Source organism: Rhamphochromis sp. 'chilingali' (genome assembly GCF_963969265.1).
Source record: "Rhamphochromis sp. 'chilingali' genome assembly, chromosome: 11".
NCBI classification, from domain to species: domain Eukaryota; kingdom Metazoa; phylum Chordata; class Actinopteri; order Cichliformes; family Cichlidae; genus Rhamphochromis; species Rhamphochromis sp. 'chilingali'.
In genome coordinates this window covers 14737967-14747871 of record NC_137938.1, presented here as the reverse complement: position 1 = coordinate 14747871, position 9905 = coordinate 14737967, and the positions used below count along the sequence as shown (strand labels likewise).

General features: G+C 41.3%; 1 long non-coding RNA gene across 2 annotated transcripts; it reads left to right on the top strand.

The window, feature by feature from the left end:
• Nucleotides 1–6884: 6884 nt before the first annotated feature.
• Nucleotides 6885–8440, top strand: LOC308405259. 2 transcript variants are annotated; one of them, XR_013973294.1, is made up of 3 exons: nt 6885–7051; nt 7241–7763; nt 7853–8440. It is a non-coding gene; the product is annotated as an uncharacterized lncRNA (long non-coding RNA). The 2 variants fall into 2 exon arrangements; XR_013973295.1 differs by having other exon boundaries at nt 6885–7094.
• The last annotated feature ends 1465 nt before the right edge of the window (nt 8441–9905 follow it).

Sequence of the window (9905 nt, the reverse complement as noted above, 5' to 3'; positions counted from 1 at the left end):
CTCTTTATTTTTAGCAGTCTCTTTTTTTCTGCAAAATGATTACCAAGTTAGCCTTTTCTGTAGATACAACATACCTCTTTTGGTTGGAACCGGTGCTCAAACAATGGAAAACATAAACTTTGTCCTAAAATCTCTCATGTTTAGCTGTTTTTTTTCTAAAAAGATAACAATGTTAGCCATTTCTGCAGCTATAGGGCATATATGGTATCACTCTATCAAACAAGAAGACAGCTGCATGTAACTACAACGGTGTTTGCTAGTTCACATTACGTGCATTAATTTAATAACGTGGTTAGCCTACTCAACGTAAATTACACGCAAACAACATTAAGCTACTCACGCAGAGAAGAACGGCTGCTGCTGCCATCATCATCCGTCATCATTTCTGCTACACTGGCAGGGCTAGGGGCCAGGACTCTCCTCTCCTCGTGTTCTTGGGGGATGTTGCTAACTCCGGGTCCGATAACAGGCACCACACCCGCAGTGGATGTGCACGGTGTGAGGGCTTGAAGCAAGCTATCAAATACGGTGCATTTCTCGGCTTTAAAAAACGCTATGCATCGCCAGGTGTTTCATCAGATTCGAGGTGTTACCTCCTTTGCACAGTATCAGCTTAAAGCACTTGTTGCAGGCTGCTGAGTTTGCACCTTTTGCTGTGAAGGTACAGCCAGACTTTTGACCGCTTCACCTTGGGCATTGTTAATCTGTAGCTCTGCTCTAAAAGAACGTTCGTACCTGGGCCTCCCTACTATCCTTGGAAAGGTAAAATGATTGGCTAGAATCAAAAGTGTATGACATCTCAGGGGGGAAAAAAAAGCACTGAAATAAAGCACCAAAATGTGCACTGCTTTTCGGTCTGGTTACTACCGTTTACCCATCCCTATTTATAGATAATCAAATCTTTACTTGTCCAAGAAGCCAAAAATGTTCCCACAACTGCATGAAATGACTTTGTTTCTTTTTTTTATTTCTTTCAGACACACACATTAGCATTGCAAAATTCAGCTATAACAAGTGGCAAACTTTCTCTCTGTGTTTACCCAGCTCCATAGTGATAAAAATAATCCAGATACAGAGCTGCTGTGGAAACATTTAATTTTCTGATTGGGTTAACAGGTGGAGTGAAGTTACGTCGCACCTCTAAAATTGTACTCGGGTGTGCTTTCGAGGTTCCATCCATCATTAAGAGGAGTGTGCTATCATCAATACCACGGAGACTGAACAAGTTCGGCTCTACTGTCACTCTTAGCTGAATCATTTTATTGCTGCGCCACCCTGACTCGGTCTCATCCAAACTCGGAACTCCTTGAAAGAGTTTCTGAAAACATAGATGAATAAATGCTCTGCTTTGTATATGTTGGCAGAGAATAGATGACCACCTGTAGGTAACAATGCGAAAGCACCTTTTCCTTATTTGGCTAAGAGAGGGGACACATTCTTTAATTCTATTAGTGTAGCCATTAAATCTGTTTTCATATGCGCATACTCTCTTCTCTCACCCTCACTTTACCTCCTGCTGTCTCTGATTTGCCTCACATTTATTCACTCCACCCTTCTCTCTTACTGAGATATATACACAGTGTGGTTACATTAAGCCCATTAGCAAACAGTATGGAACCAGTGTGAGTCCTTGCATTATTAGTCATGAGGGCCAGTACTCTGTGGGCCTAGCTGTGTATGTAATTGCACAAATTCATCATCATTAGGAAAGCACAGCACAACACTCCACTGTGGTCTGAATGGAGATTAAGAGGAGCAGCTCAGAGAAATGTATTCTTGTGAAACTTTCTATGTTCTAATCTAATCACATGATGTGATCGAATGTGATATAATTTTATTTAGTTTAATCTATTTGTACACTTCTGGTCCATGTTTCTAGTCATTAAAATGAGGAAGTAGGAAAAAAACTGTAAATCTCTGTATCATGTATATATGTATATTACATGCAGTAAAACAATTTCTCCTTGTTTTGGGGGGGGACACAACTATAAAAACTGCCTCCATGAATTTTAACCAAAAGCAGACCCTTCATAACCTTTAATGCAAATTTGATTAAACAACGAGTTGACAGATTGTGGCTGCAATAAAATCAGTGAAAGAGACACTTTTTGTCTCAGTTCCACACAGTGAGGAAATACTTGGCTGACAGAAACTGCAAGAGTAATCCACAGCAGAGTGCCAGTGCATTTTCTGTGCCAGAGCAGCTCACACAAGTGTGTAAACACAGACTGAAGGCACAAAATTGATTATAAATCTGAATCAAGTAATTATCATGTAATTAAGGAACCAGAGTAGTCTTCTTGAGGTTTTGCAGACACATGACTATTAACAACATATCATTAACTTGTTGGAAACTTTGGATATGTGATAATCATAGTGACAATGAGGATCAAAAGAATAAGACCCCACCTACACAGGCTTAGAGACTGATCAAGGACCCCATTTTTACCTAGCAACCCACCTGCCATAAAGGAAAAATGTGAGTTTCTCATACAGTTTTTGAACATCACTGATGAAATCACAATCACAATGTTGGCAAAAACTGCTAGCATGTTGCTGCAGTCACACAGAGTTTGCATAGAAGTGACATACATACCTACACTGTTCATTTACTCTCCTAGCTGTAGTGAAACTGCAAAGTGCAACACAAATCAGACACAAACATTTGCAAAGGAAAAGCTGGCTGCAACACTGAGGCACAACTTTTCCGTTTCCAGTTGGTGTTGCACTTTTTCGAGTTTTGCTGCCAATAGCCTGGTCACTAGCAAGTATTTGCAACCAAACAACTAACAACCAAAGCAACAGGAGGTTTTTGGTGCAACACCTTTTTTGGAACCAGTTTTATCTATCAAGAGACAAAAACTTCCTGGAACCACTTCCAACCTATAGGGAATACATGCTTCCTGAGCAACCACCAGTTGCATAACATGTCGTATGCTGGATAAGTCTTTACCAATGTGCGAATGAAGTCACGGGAGAAAGTTCAGTACACTGTTATAAGCTGGACAGAGCTCTCAGATGTTGATCCAGGGAGTTGCTGGAGCCACTTACTAGCTTGTGGATCACTGCACTGAGTGCTCTGACTACCACTGGGACCACTTTTACCTTCACCCTCCACATCTTCTTAAGCTCTTTTCTGAGCCCTTGGTACTTCTCCAGCTTTTCGTGTTCCTTCTTCCTGATGTTGTTGTCATTCAGTATTGCTATATCTATCTCTACGGCCGTCTTCCTCTGCTTGTCCACCACTACTGTATCCAGTTGGTTAACATTGCCGTTTTTTCTGTCTGCATCTGGAAGTCCCACACGATCGTAGCTTGGTCATTTTCCACCACCCTTGGGGGAGTCTCCCATTTTTACCTCAGGACTTGCAGGCCATACTCGGCACAGATGTTCCTGTACACTATGCCGGCCACTTGGTTATGGCGTTCCATGTATGTATGCCCTGAATGCTAGCATCTTACACCCTGCTGTTATGTGCTGGATTTTCTCAGGGGCATCTTTACACAGCCTGCACCTGGGGTCTTGACTAGTGTGGTAGACCCCAGCCTTTATGGATCTTGTGATGGGACCTTATTCCTGTGCTGCCATGATTAGTGTTTCTGTTCTGTTTTTCAGTCCAGCTTTGGACATATCATATAGGAGCCTATCCTTCCCTGATGTTTCCTCTTCTTGTTTGGGTTTCTGCTGTCTCAGCTATTCACTGAACATGTGGTCGGTTGTGGCCATCTTCCTGATGTATTCATGGATGTTCGTTGTCTCATCCTGGACCATGTTTCTGATACTCACTAGTCCTCGGCCTCCTTCCTTACACTTAGCGTACAGTCTCAGGGTGCTGGATTTGAGTTTAAACCCACCATGCATGGTCAGGAGCTTCCTGGTCTTGATGTAAGCAGCTTCTATCTTCTACTTTGGCCAGCTTATTATCCCAGCAGGGTGCCTAATCAAGGGCAAGGTGTAGGTATTGATCGTCTGGATCTTGTTATTCCCATTCAGCTGGCTCCTGAGGACTTGCCTGACCCTCTGCAGGTATGTGGCAGTTGTAGCTTTCCTTGCAGCTTCTTTGTGGTTTCCATTTGCCTGTGGGATTCCCAGGTAATTGTAGCTGTCCTCAATGTCTGCAATGTTGCCTACTGGTTGTGTGATCCCATCAGTTCTGTCTATCTTCCCTCGTTTCATTACCATCCGACTACACTTCTCCAGTTTGAATGACATTCCAATGTTGGTCACTGCAATATATCCTTGTGGTGTGGATCAGTGAATCAATGTCATTCACTCCTGGCATACAGCTGGATGTCATCCATGTACAGGAGGTAGCAGACAATTGCTGGTAGATCCCACACTTGATGGTGACTTGTGCTATTGGCTTGAAGTGTGTGTGTGTGTGTGTGTGTGTGTGTGTGTGTGTGTGTGCATATAAAGCCACAGTGTTCCATGCTCACACACACACTAATCACACAAAATTCTGCCATTACAAAAGGATAAATAAATATTCTACTGAAATAGATTTTTTTTTTAAAAACAGTCTGCTTTGATGATAGGCTTTTCCTGCCTTCCTGCAGAGCATCATCTGCAGCGCATCACCCTCTTCTACCAACATCTGCAAATTTATGGACATGGAGGATGCGTCCTGCTACTGAGCATAACCGCAGACATTTCGAGTTTGACAGTCAATAAATGAAGCTACTTTCTGCTTGCTTACTGACAAGGGGTCGCCACAGCAGGCAGCACAGCATATTTGATGTTTTTTTTGCCAAATGCTCTTCCGGACTCCCCCACCCAGAGGAAGGGATATGCAGACTGGAGGTGAGAGAGAATCCCCCGTCCCTTGGGTTATCCTGATATCAGTAGCCAATACTGGTGCTCACTGGATTTCTATGGTGAACCAAGTGTTGCTTAAAGACAAGGCAACACCAAGGGTCATTTTAACCTTTCTGTTTTTCTTTAATCATCTTAAGGACGCCACACTAATATGTGAGCTTTAAATATGTTAGTTTGGTAGCTTTTTCCTTTGCCAGGTTAGCTGTTACCTCGTAATTCCAGTCTTACTACACAGCTGAGATAACATCTACTCGCTCCGGCTATATTTTTAGTTTAAAAATGTGAAAGCAGTGTCAGTTTTTCCATTATTTTATACTTTTGGTTTGGAACATGTTTTACAGTATATTTACTCATGAGCCAGCATTAAGGGAGAAAAGCAGCAGTCCTTTATATTCCAGCTGCAATTGAACAGCTTGTATGGTTGCATTCTGTCACTGAATACTAAGTAATAAAGTCTGCAGCCTAAACTCTGCTAATAGGCCCATTGTTACCTCACTGTTTGTAATCTCTCACATTATTTCTCTCCCTTTCTCAAGACTGAATACAGTGGAGCAGTCTCAAAACTATTTGATTGTTCACAGTTCTGCATCCACACACAATAAACCAGTGAGTAAGGAGGAAAAAGTTGTTTGGATACTGCTAAAGATCTTATACTAAATCATATAAAACACCATTTCCCTTTACTATACAGTATCTCCTTTTTGTTGTCCATGCAGTAGATTTATTGAACACCAGCTATATGTAAAGTTTATTACAATATATTATCATTTCTATTACAGGGCTAATACAAAGTTAATCCCGTGACAGACTAACGACAGGTCCAAGGTGTACCCTGCTTCTTGCCCTATGGTAGCTGGGATGAGTACCAGACTCCCCGCGATCCTGAGTAGGATGTAAAATGGATGGATGGATATTACAGTTAGAAATGGTATTATAATTATTACATCATTTTTATGGAATATAAACACAATAGCATTTTTGTTTATTCATCAAATGTGTAAAAGGGACTAGAGCCCTTTAAAAAGTAATGGTATGCTTAACTGTTCTCTGACACACATGTAATCTTTCTTAATGCTACTTTATTCCTTCAGTTCATCATTTACTTTGCACAAAAACAAAATTTTCCTACATTGGTTCTTACTATTACACAATGTTTCACACTTTTACATTTAACTAATTCATTCACGCTTCCATTCGCTAAACAGAAACTTGACACCAAACATGTAATCACCTTACAATGGCTGATTGTCTCCTGTCTGACTGCTGATGACCTCTCAAGCAGGGAAGTGTTATTTTAGGAATAAGGCCGTATAGACCACACATGCACACGCAGATATACTTACACATACAAAAGCACAAACAAACACATAGGACAAACCTGATCTAAGACTTCCACTCGTGGGAACTTAAAGAGCCATTTAACTAAAACCAACTTACTACTCTGAAACGAGCACATAGGATGGCGCAACCTGTAATTTAGGTACAGCAAGCTGGTCATATTATACGTTTTTCATGAGTCTAAGCAGTATGAATAGGGGTGTGAGGAAATTTTCTGCTTTTTTTTACCTCACAAACTTTTAATTTTGTTTGTGAAGAGTCACTGAAAAATCTTTTTAAGCTTAAAAGGACTCAATCTGATTCCTCAGAAATTACACAGGTTATTTTCATGCTCTGGTTAAGTGCAGTCGGTATGCTTTATAAAGTCCTTTTACTCAGGGACATCTGTCTGAAACTGTGCATCACATTTTCACCTCTGGTAAACGGTAGTCTGTGAGTATTTCTAAATTAGATGGCCATTATTAGAAGTCCCAGACTTTTCTAACCCTCTGTCAGCCAAGTGGAAGCTATCTTGGCTAGTCTTTTAGCATCAATTCATATGTAAATTAGGTCGTTACCTGAGAATTCTGGAGGGGAGTGGGGGTGTGTGAATGATTGCTGATTTCTAACTGCCAACTGCCTCTTTGTTTGTGTGTGGGGGGGAGCTGCTAAAAGCTGTGAACTTCCTTTTGTGTTGAGGTGGATACAATCTCACTGCATTTAGCCTAATCCTTCATTGCCCTGAAGAATTCTGTGGTGTACGAACCTCCTCTCCAAGGAAAGAAAATGCAGAGAAGACTCACCACTCAGCAGGCCTTGGAAATGATCCTGAGTGAAGTCAACCCTTGTGACTCGGATGGAGAAGACCTAGAACTTCAGCCGGATTCGGACTCAGAGCTGTCTGATCAGTCTTCCGGTTAGGTTTCATTTCATATCATTTCCTATTTCATTTCAAACAAGTAAGTGGATGTAGTAAGTAAGATATTTCAGACATTATTCCGATACAGAGGAGGAGATACTGGAATTATAATTAGTATCTATGCATGCATTTGTGATTTCGTTTGACCTTCCCATTGCTCACAATTTGAATTTGTTCACACTGCAGATGAGGAGACTACTTCTCAACCTAAAAAGAGAGCTTGTTTGGGGACTGAGACAGCGAAAGATGGCACAGTGTGGCGTGAAGAACAGGTGGGGACCTGTCTCCCTTTCACCCCAATAGAAGCGTACGCTGCAGATGGAGAGCCAACGGCTAAGGCCAGGAAAAGTATCTCGAGTCGCCTTCAGACCTTCCTGTGTTTCATCACTCTTGACATGCTTCATAGCATTCAAGAATGGACTATTCAACATGCTCAACAAACGGAGCATGTTCATTGGTTCATGGACCTCCCTGAACTAATGGCATTTATTGCAATTGTCATCTTGCGGGGGGTTACTAGGGTTCCATCACTACGTGACTGCTGGTCAGCAAACCTGGGAAACCCACAGATCATTGGAACTTCTCATCGCTGTCACTTGCGCAAAAACTTCTTAGACAGAAAACCACCATCCTCGACACAGTCAACAAGATTCGCCGGGAAATTCCTCAATCCGCTAGACACACAGATCGCAATGAATTCACCACTCAGGTATGTTGCAGGTCTTTTGTGGTTCTATGTTTATGTGTTTCATTGTGTGTAAAAGTGCTATGGAAATAACAATTTATCTTATTTCTTAGGTGTTTTCAACCTCTGCTGCCACGCTGATGGCGTATGCGGCCAAACGGAAGAAGACAGTCTATATTCTTAGCAGCATGCACAGCGTGGTTCAGACTGATAACACCACCAAAAGGAAGCCAAACACTGTCACCCTTTACAACACCACAAAGTGTGGCGTGGGTGTGATGGACCAGATGGTGCGGGAGTACACTGTCTGCAGAGGATGCTGTATCAAGCATGCACCGGGACGCAGGAAAGACGGGTGGACTTCCTGGTGGAGCTTGCAAGAGAGTTGGCTAACTCTCATATGGCTGGGAAGAAGGCAAGAAAAGAACAGTTGCTTCGGACACAACCCTCCACACGACCCCTGGAAAAAGAGCCATGTGTCAGGTCAAACACAAATGCAAGAACAATCATGCCACTGTGCGATGTGTTCACTGCTACAGATACACATGTGGTAAATGCAGACTACAGATACCATGGCAGTGCCAGGATTGTGAGTGATTGCTGAAAATGTTGAAATGTACTCACTCACTTTTTATTATTATTTGTAAATATGTGTACAAATGGTTGGTTTTTTGTACTGTTTTTATCAATAAATCTCAGCAACAAGGAAATACACCCATGTGTGTTGATTTCTCCCTAAGATGGCAAACTGAAACACAAGTTTCCTTGTGGCTCAGGAAACTAACCACTCCAAGTGGCTCAGCATGGCCCCACCTTATTTACATAACAAAAGCAGCTGTTCACAGGTGATTAAGGATATTAGCTAAAAGCCTACCAGCCATTTGGCTGGAAGGCGGGTTTTAAAGGTAGAAAAGCCAAATAGCTACTCTCTGGGACTTCCAGTGATTTATGTCATGTTTGCATGTTCAATCCCTAGGTGAACATGGTGGTCACCGCAACGTCTTGCAATTGGTCACTGAATGCAAAAATCACGGAGCAGTCACTGATTTTTCTAGTCATGATGTCATAATGTCCTAGTTTTAATCTAGTATGTCTGACCCATAACCCTGATACTAACCATTGGTTTATATTGTTGTACCTATGTCCATCTTTTTCTACTCTTTATTAACGAAATAAAATAGACTGTAAATTATTTTCTGGTCAAATGTATGACATATATCCTTAATAGAGATCAATGATATATCTGTGGGGAAAAATAGCCTCAAACGGGTCAAAAATCCTGAAGAAAGGTGGTGGGATTGATATCGCCTAAGCACAGGCATTCCCATTATTGTTGATGCATGTCACTTCTATTCACTTTGACTTTGAGTATTTTGTGGCCAATTTCTGATCATTTTGAGCATTTAACTTGATTTATTACACTTCCTCAATGTGCTACATCCCTGTTTCAGAGTCAGGAAGCATGTAATTGGCTTAAGTGTCCTGGATGTTTTCTTAGAGACACTGGAGGGGGAAAAAAAGCCAGTCACGCATGCTTTCACATGAAAAGACACCACGATGGAGAAACAAAATGAAAGACATAAAATGAGACAGACAAGAAAAGTAGCCAGTGAAATAACCATTGTTATAATTAAAATTGGAAAATGTCTTGGTGGAGCTGAGCCATAATTGATCTTGCGTGTGAAGCATCGGGTTGATAACATGGAACAACCACAGCTGTAGACTTACTGATTAGCTACAGTTGTGGTTTTATCATCTCAAACGATTATGTAAAAGTGTTTGAGGGAAAGTGGTTAACATAGAGATCTTCAATCCAGAAAATACAGAAAATTAAGAGGCGGAAGAATGAAAAGGTTTTCAATATTCCTCTTGCCCACACTGAGCTTTTTACAACTCATGTGAAAACCAGTGATATCTGTTTAACGTTAAGCACAATATGAAGAGATATATCATGTTTCATAAAATAAAATTTGTAGCCACTAATACTGACACTAGTACTGTCACTAAAAATCTCCCTGCAGAGGTGACCTCAATGAACTCAAACAGAGGTTTCAGCCAAGTGACGCACATAAATGCAGCCTTAAATGTTGGACAGAACTATTTGGCAATGTGTTAAGGGTCACTTAACAAAAACATACTAAGCCATATTTTCCAACTAGCTTGGAC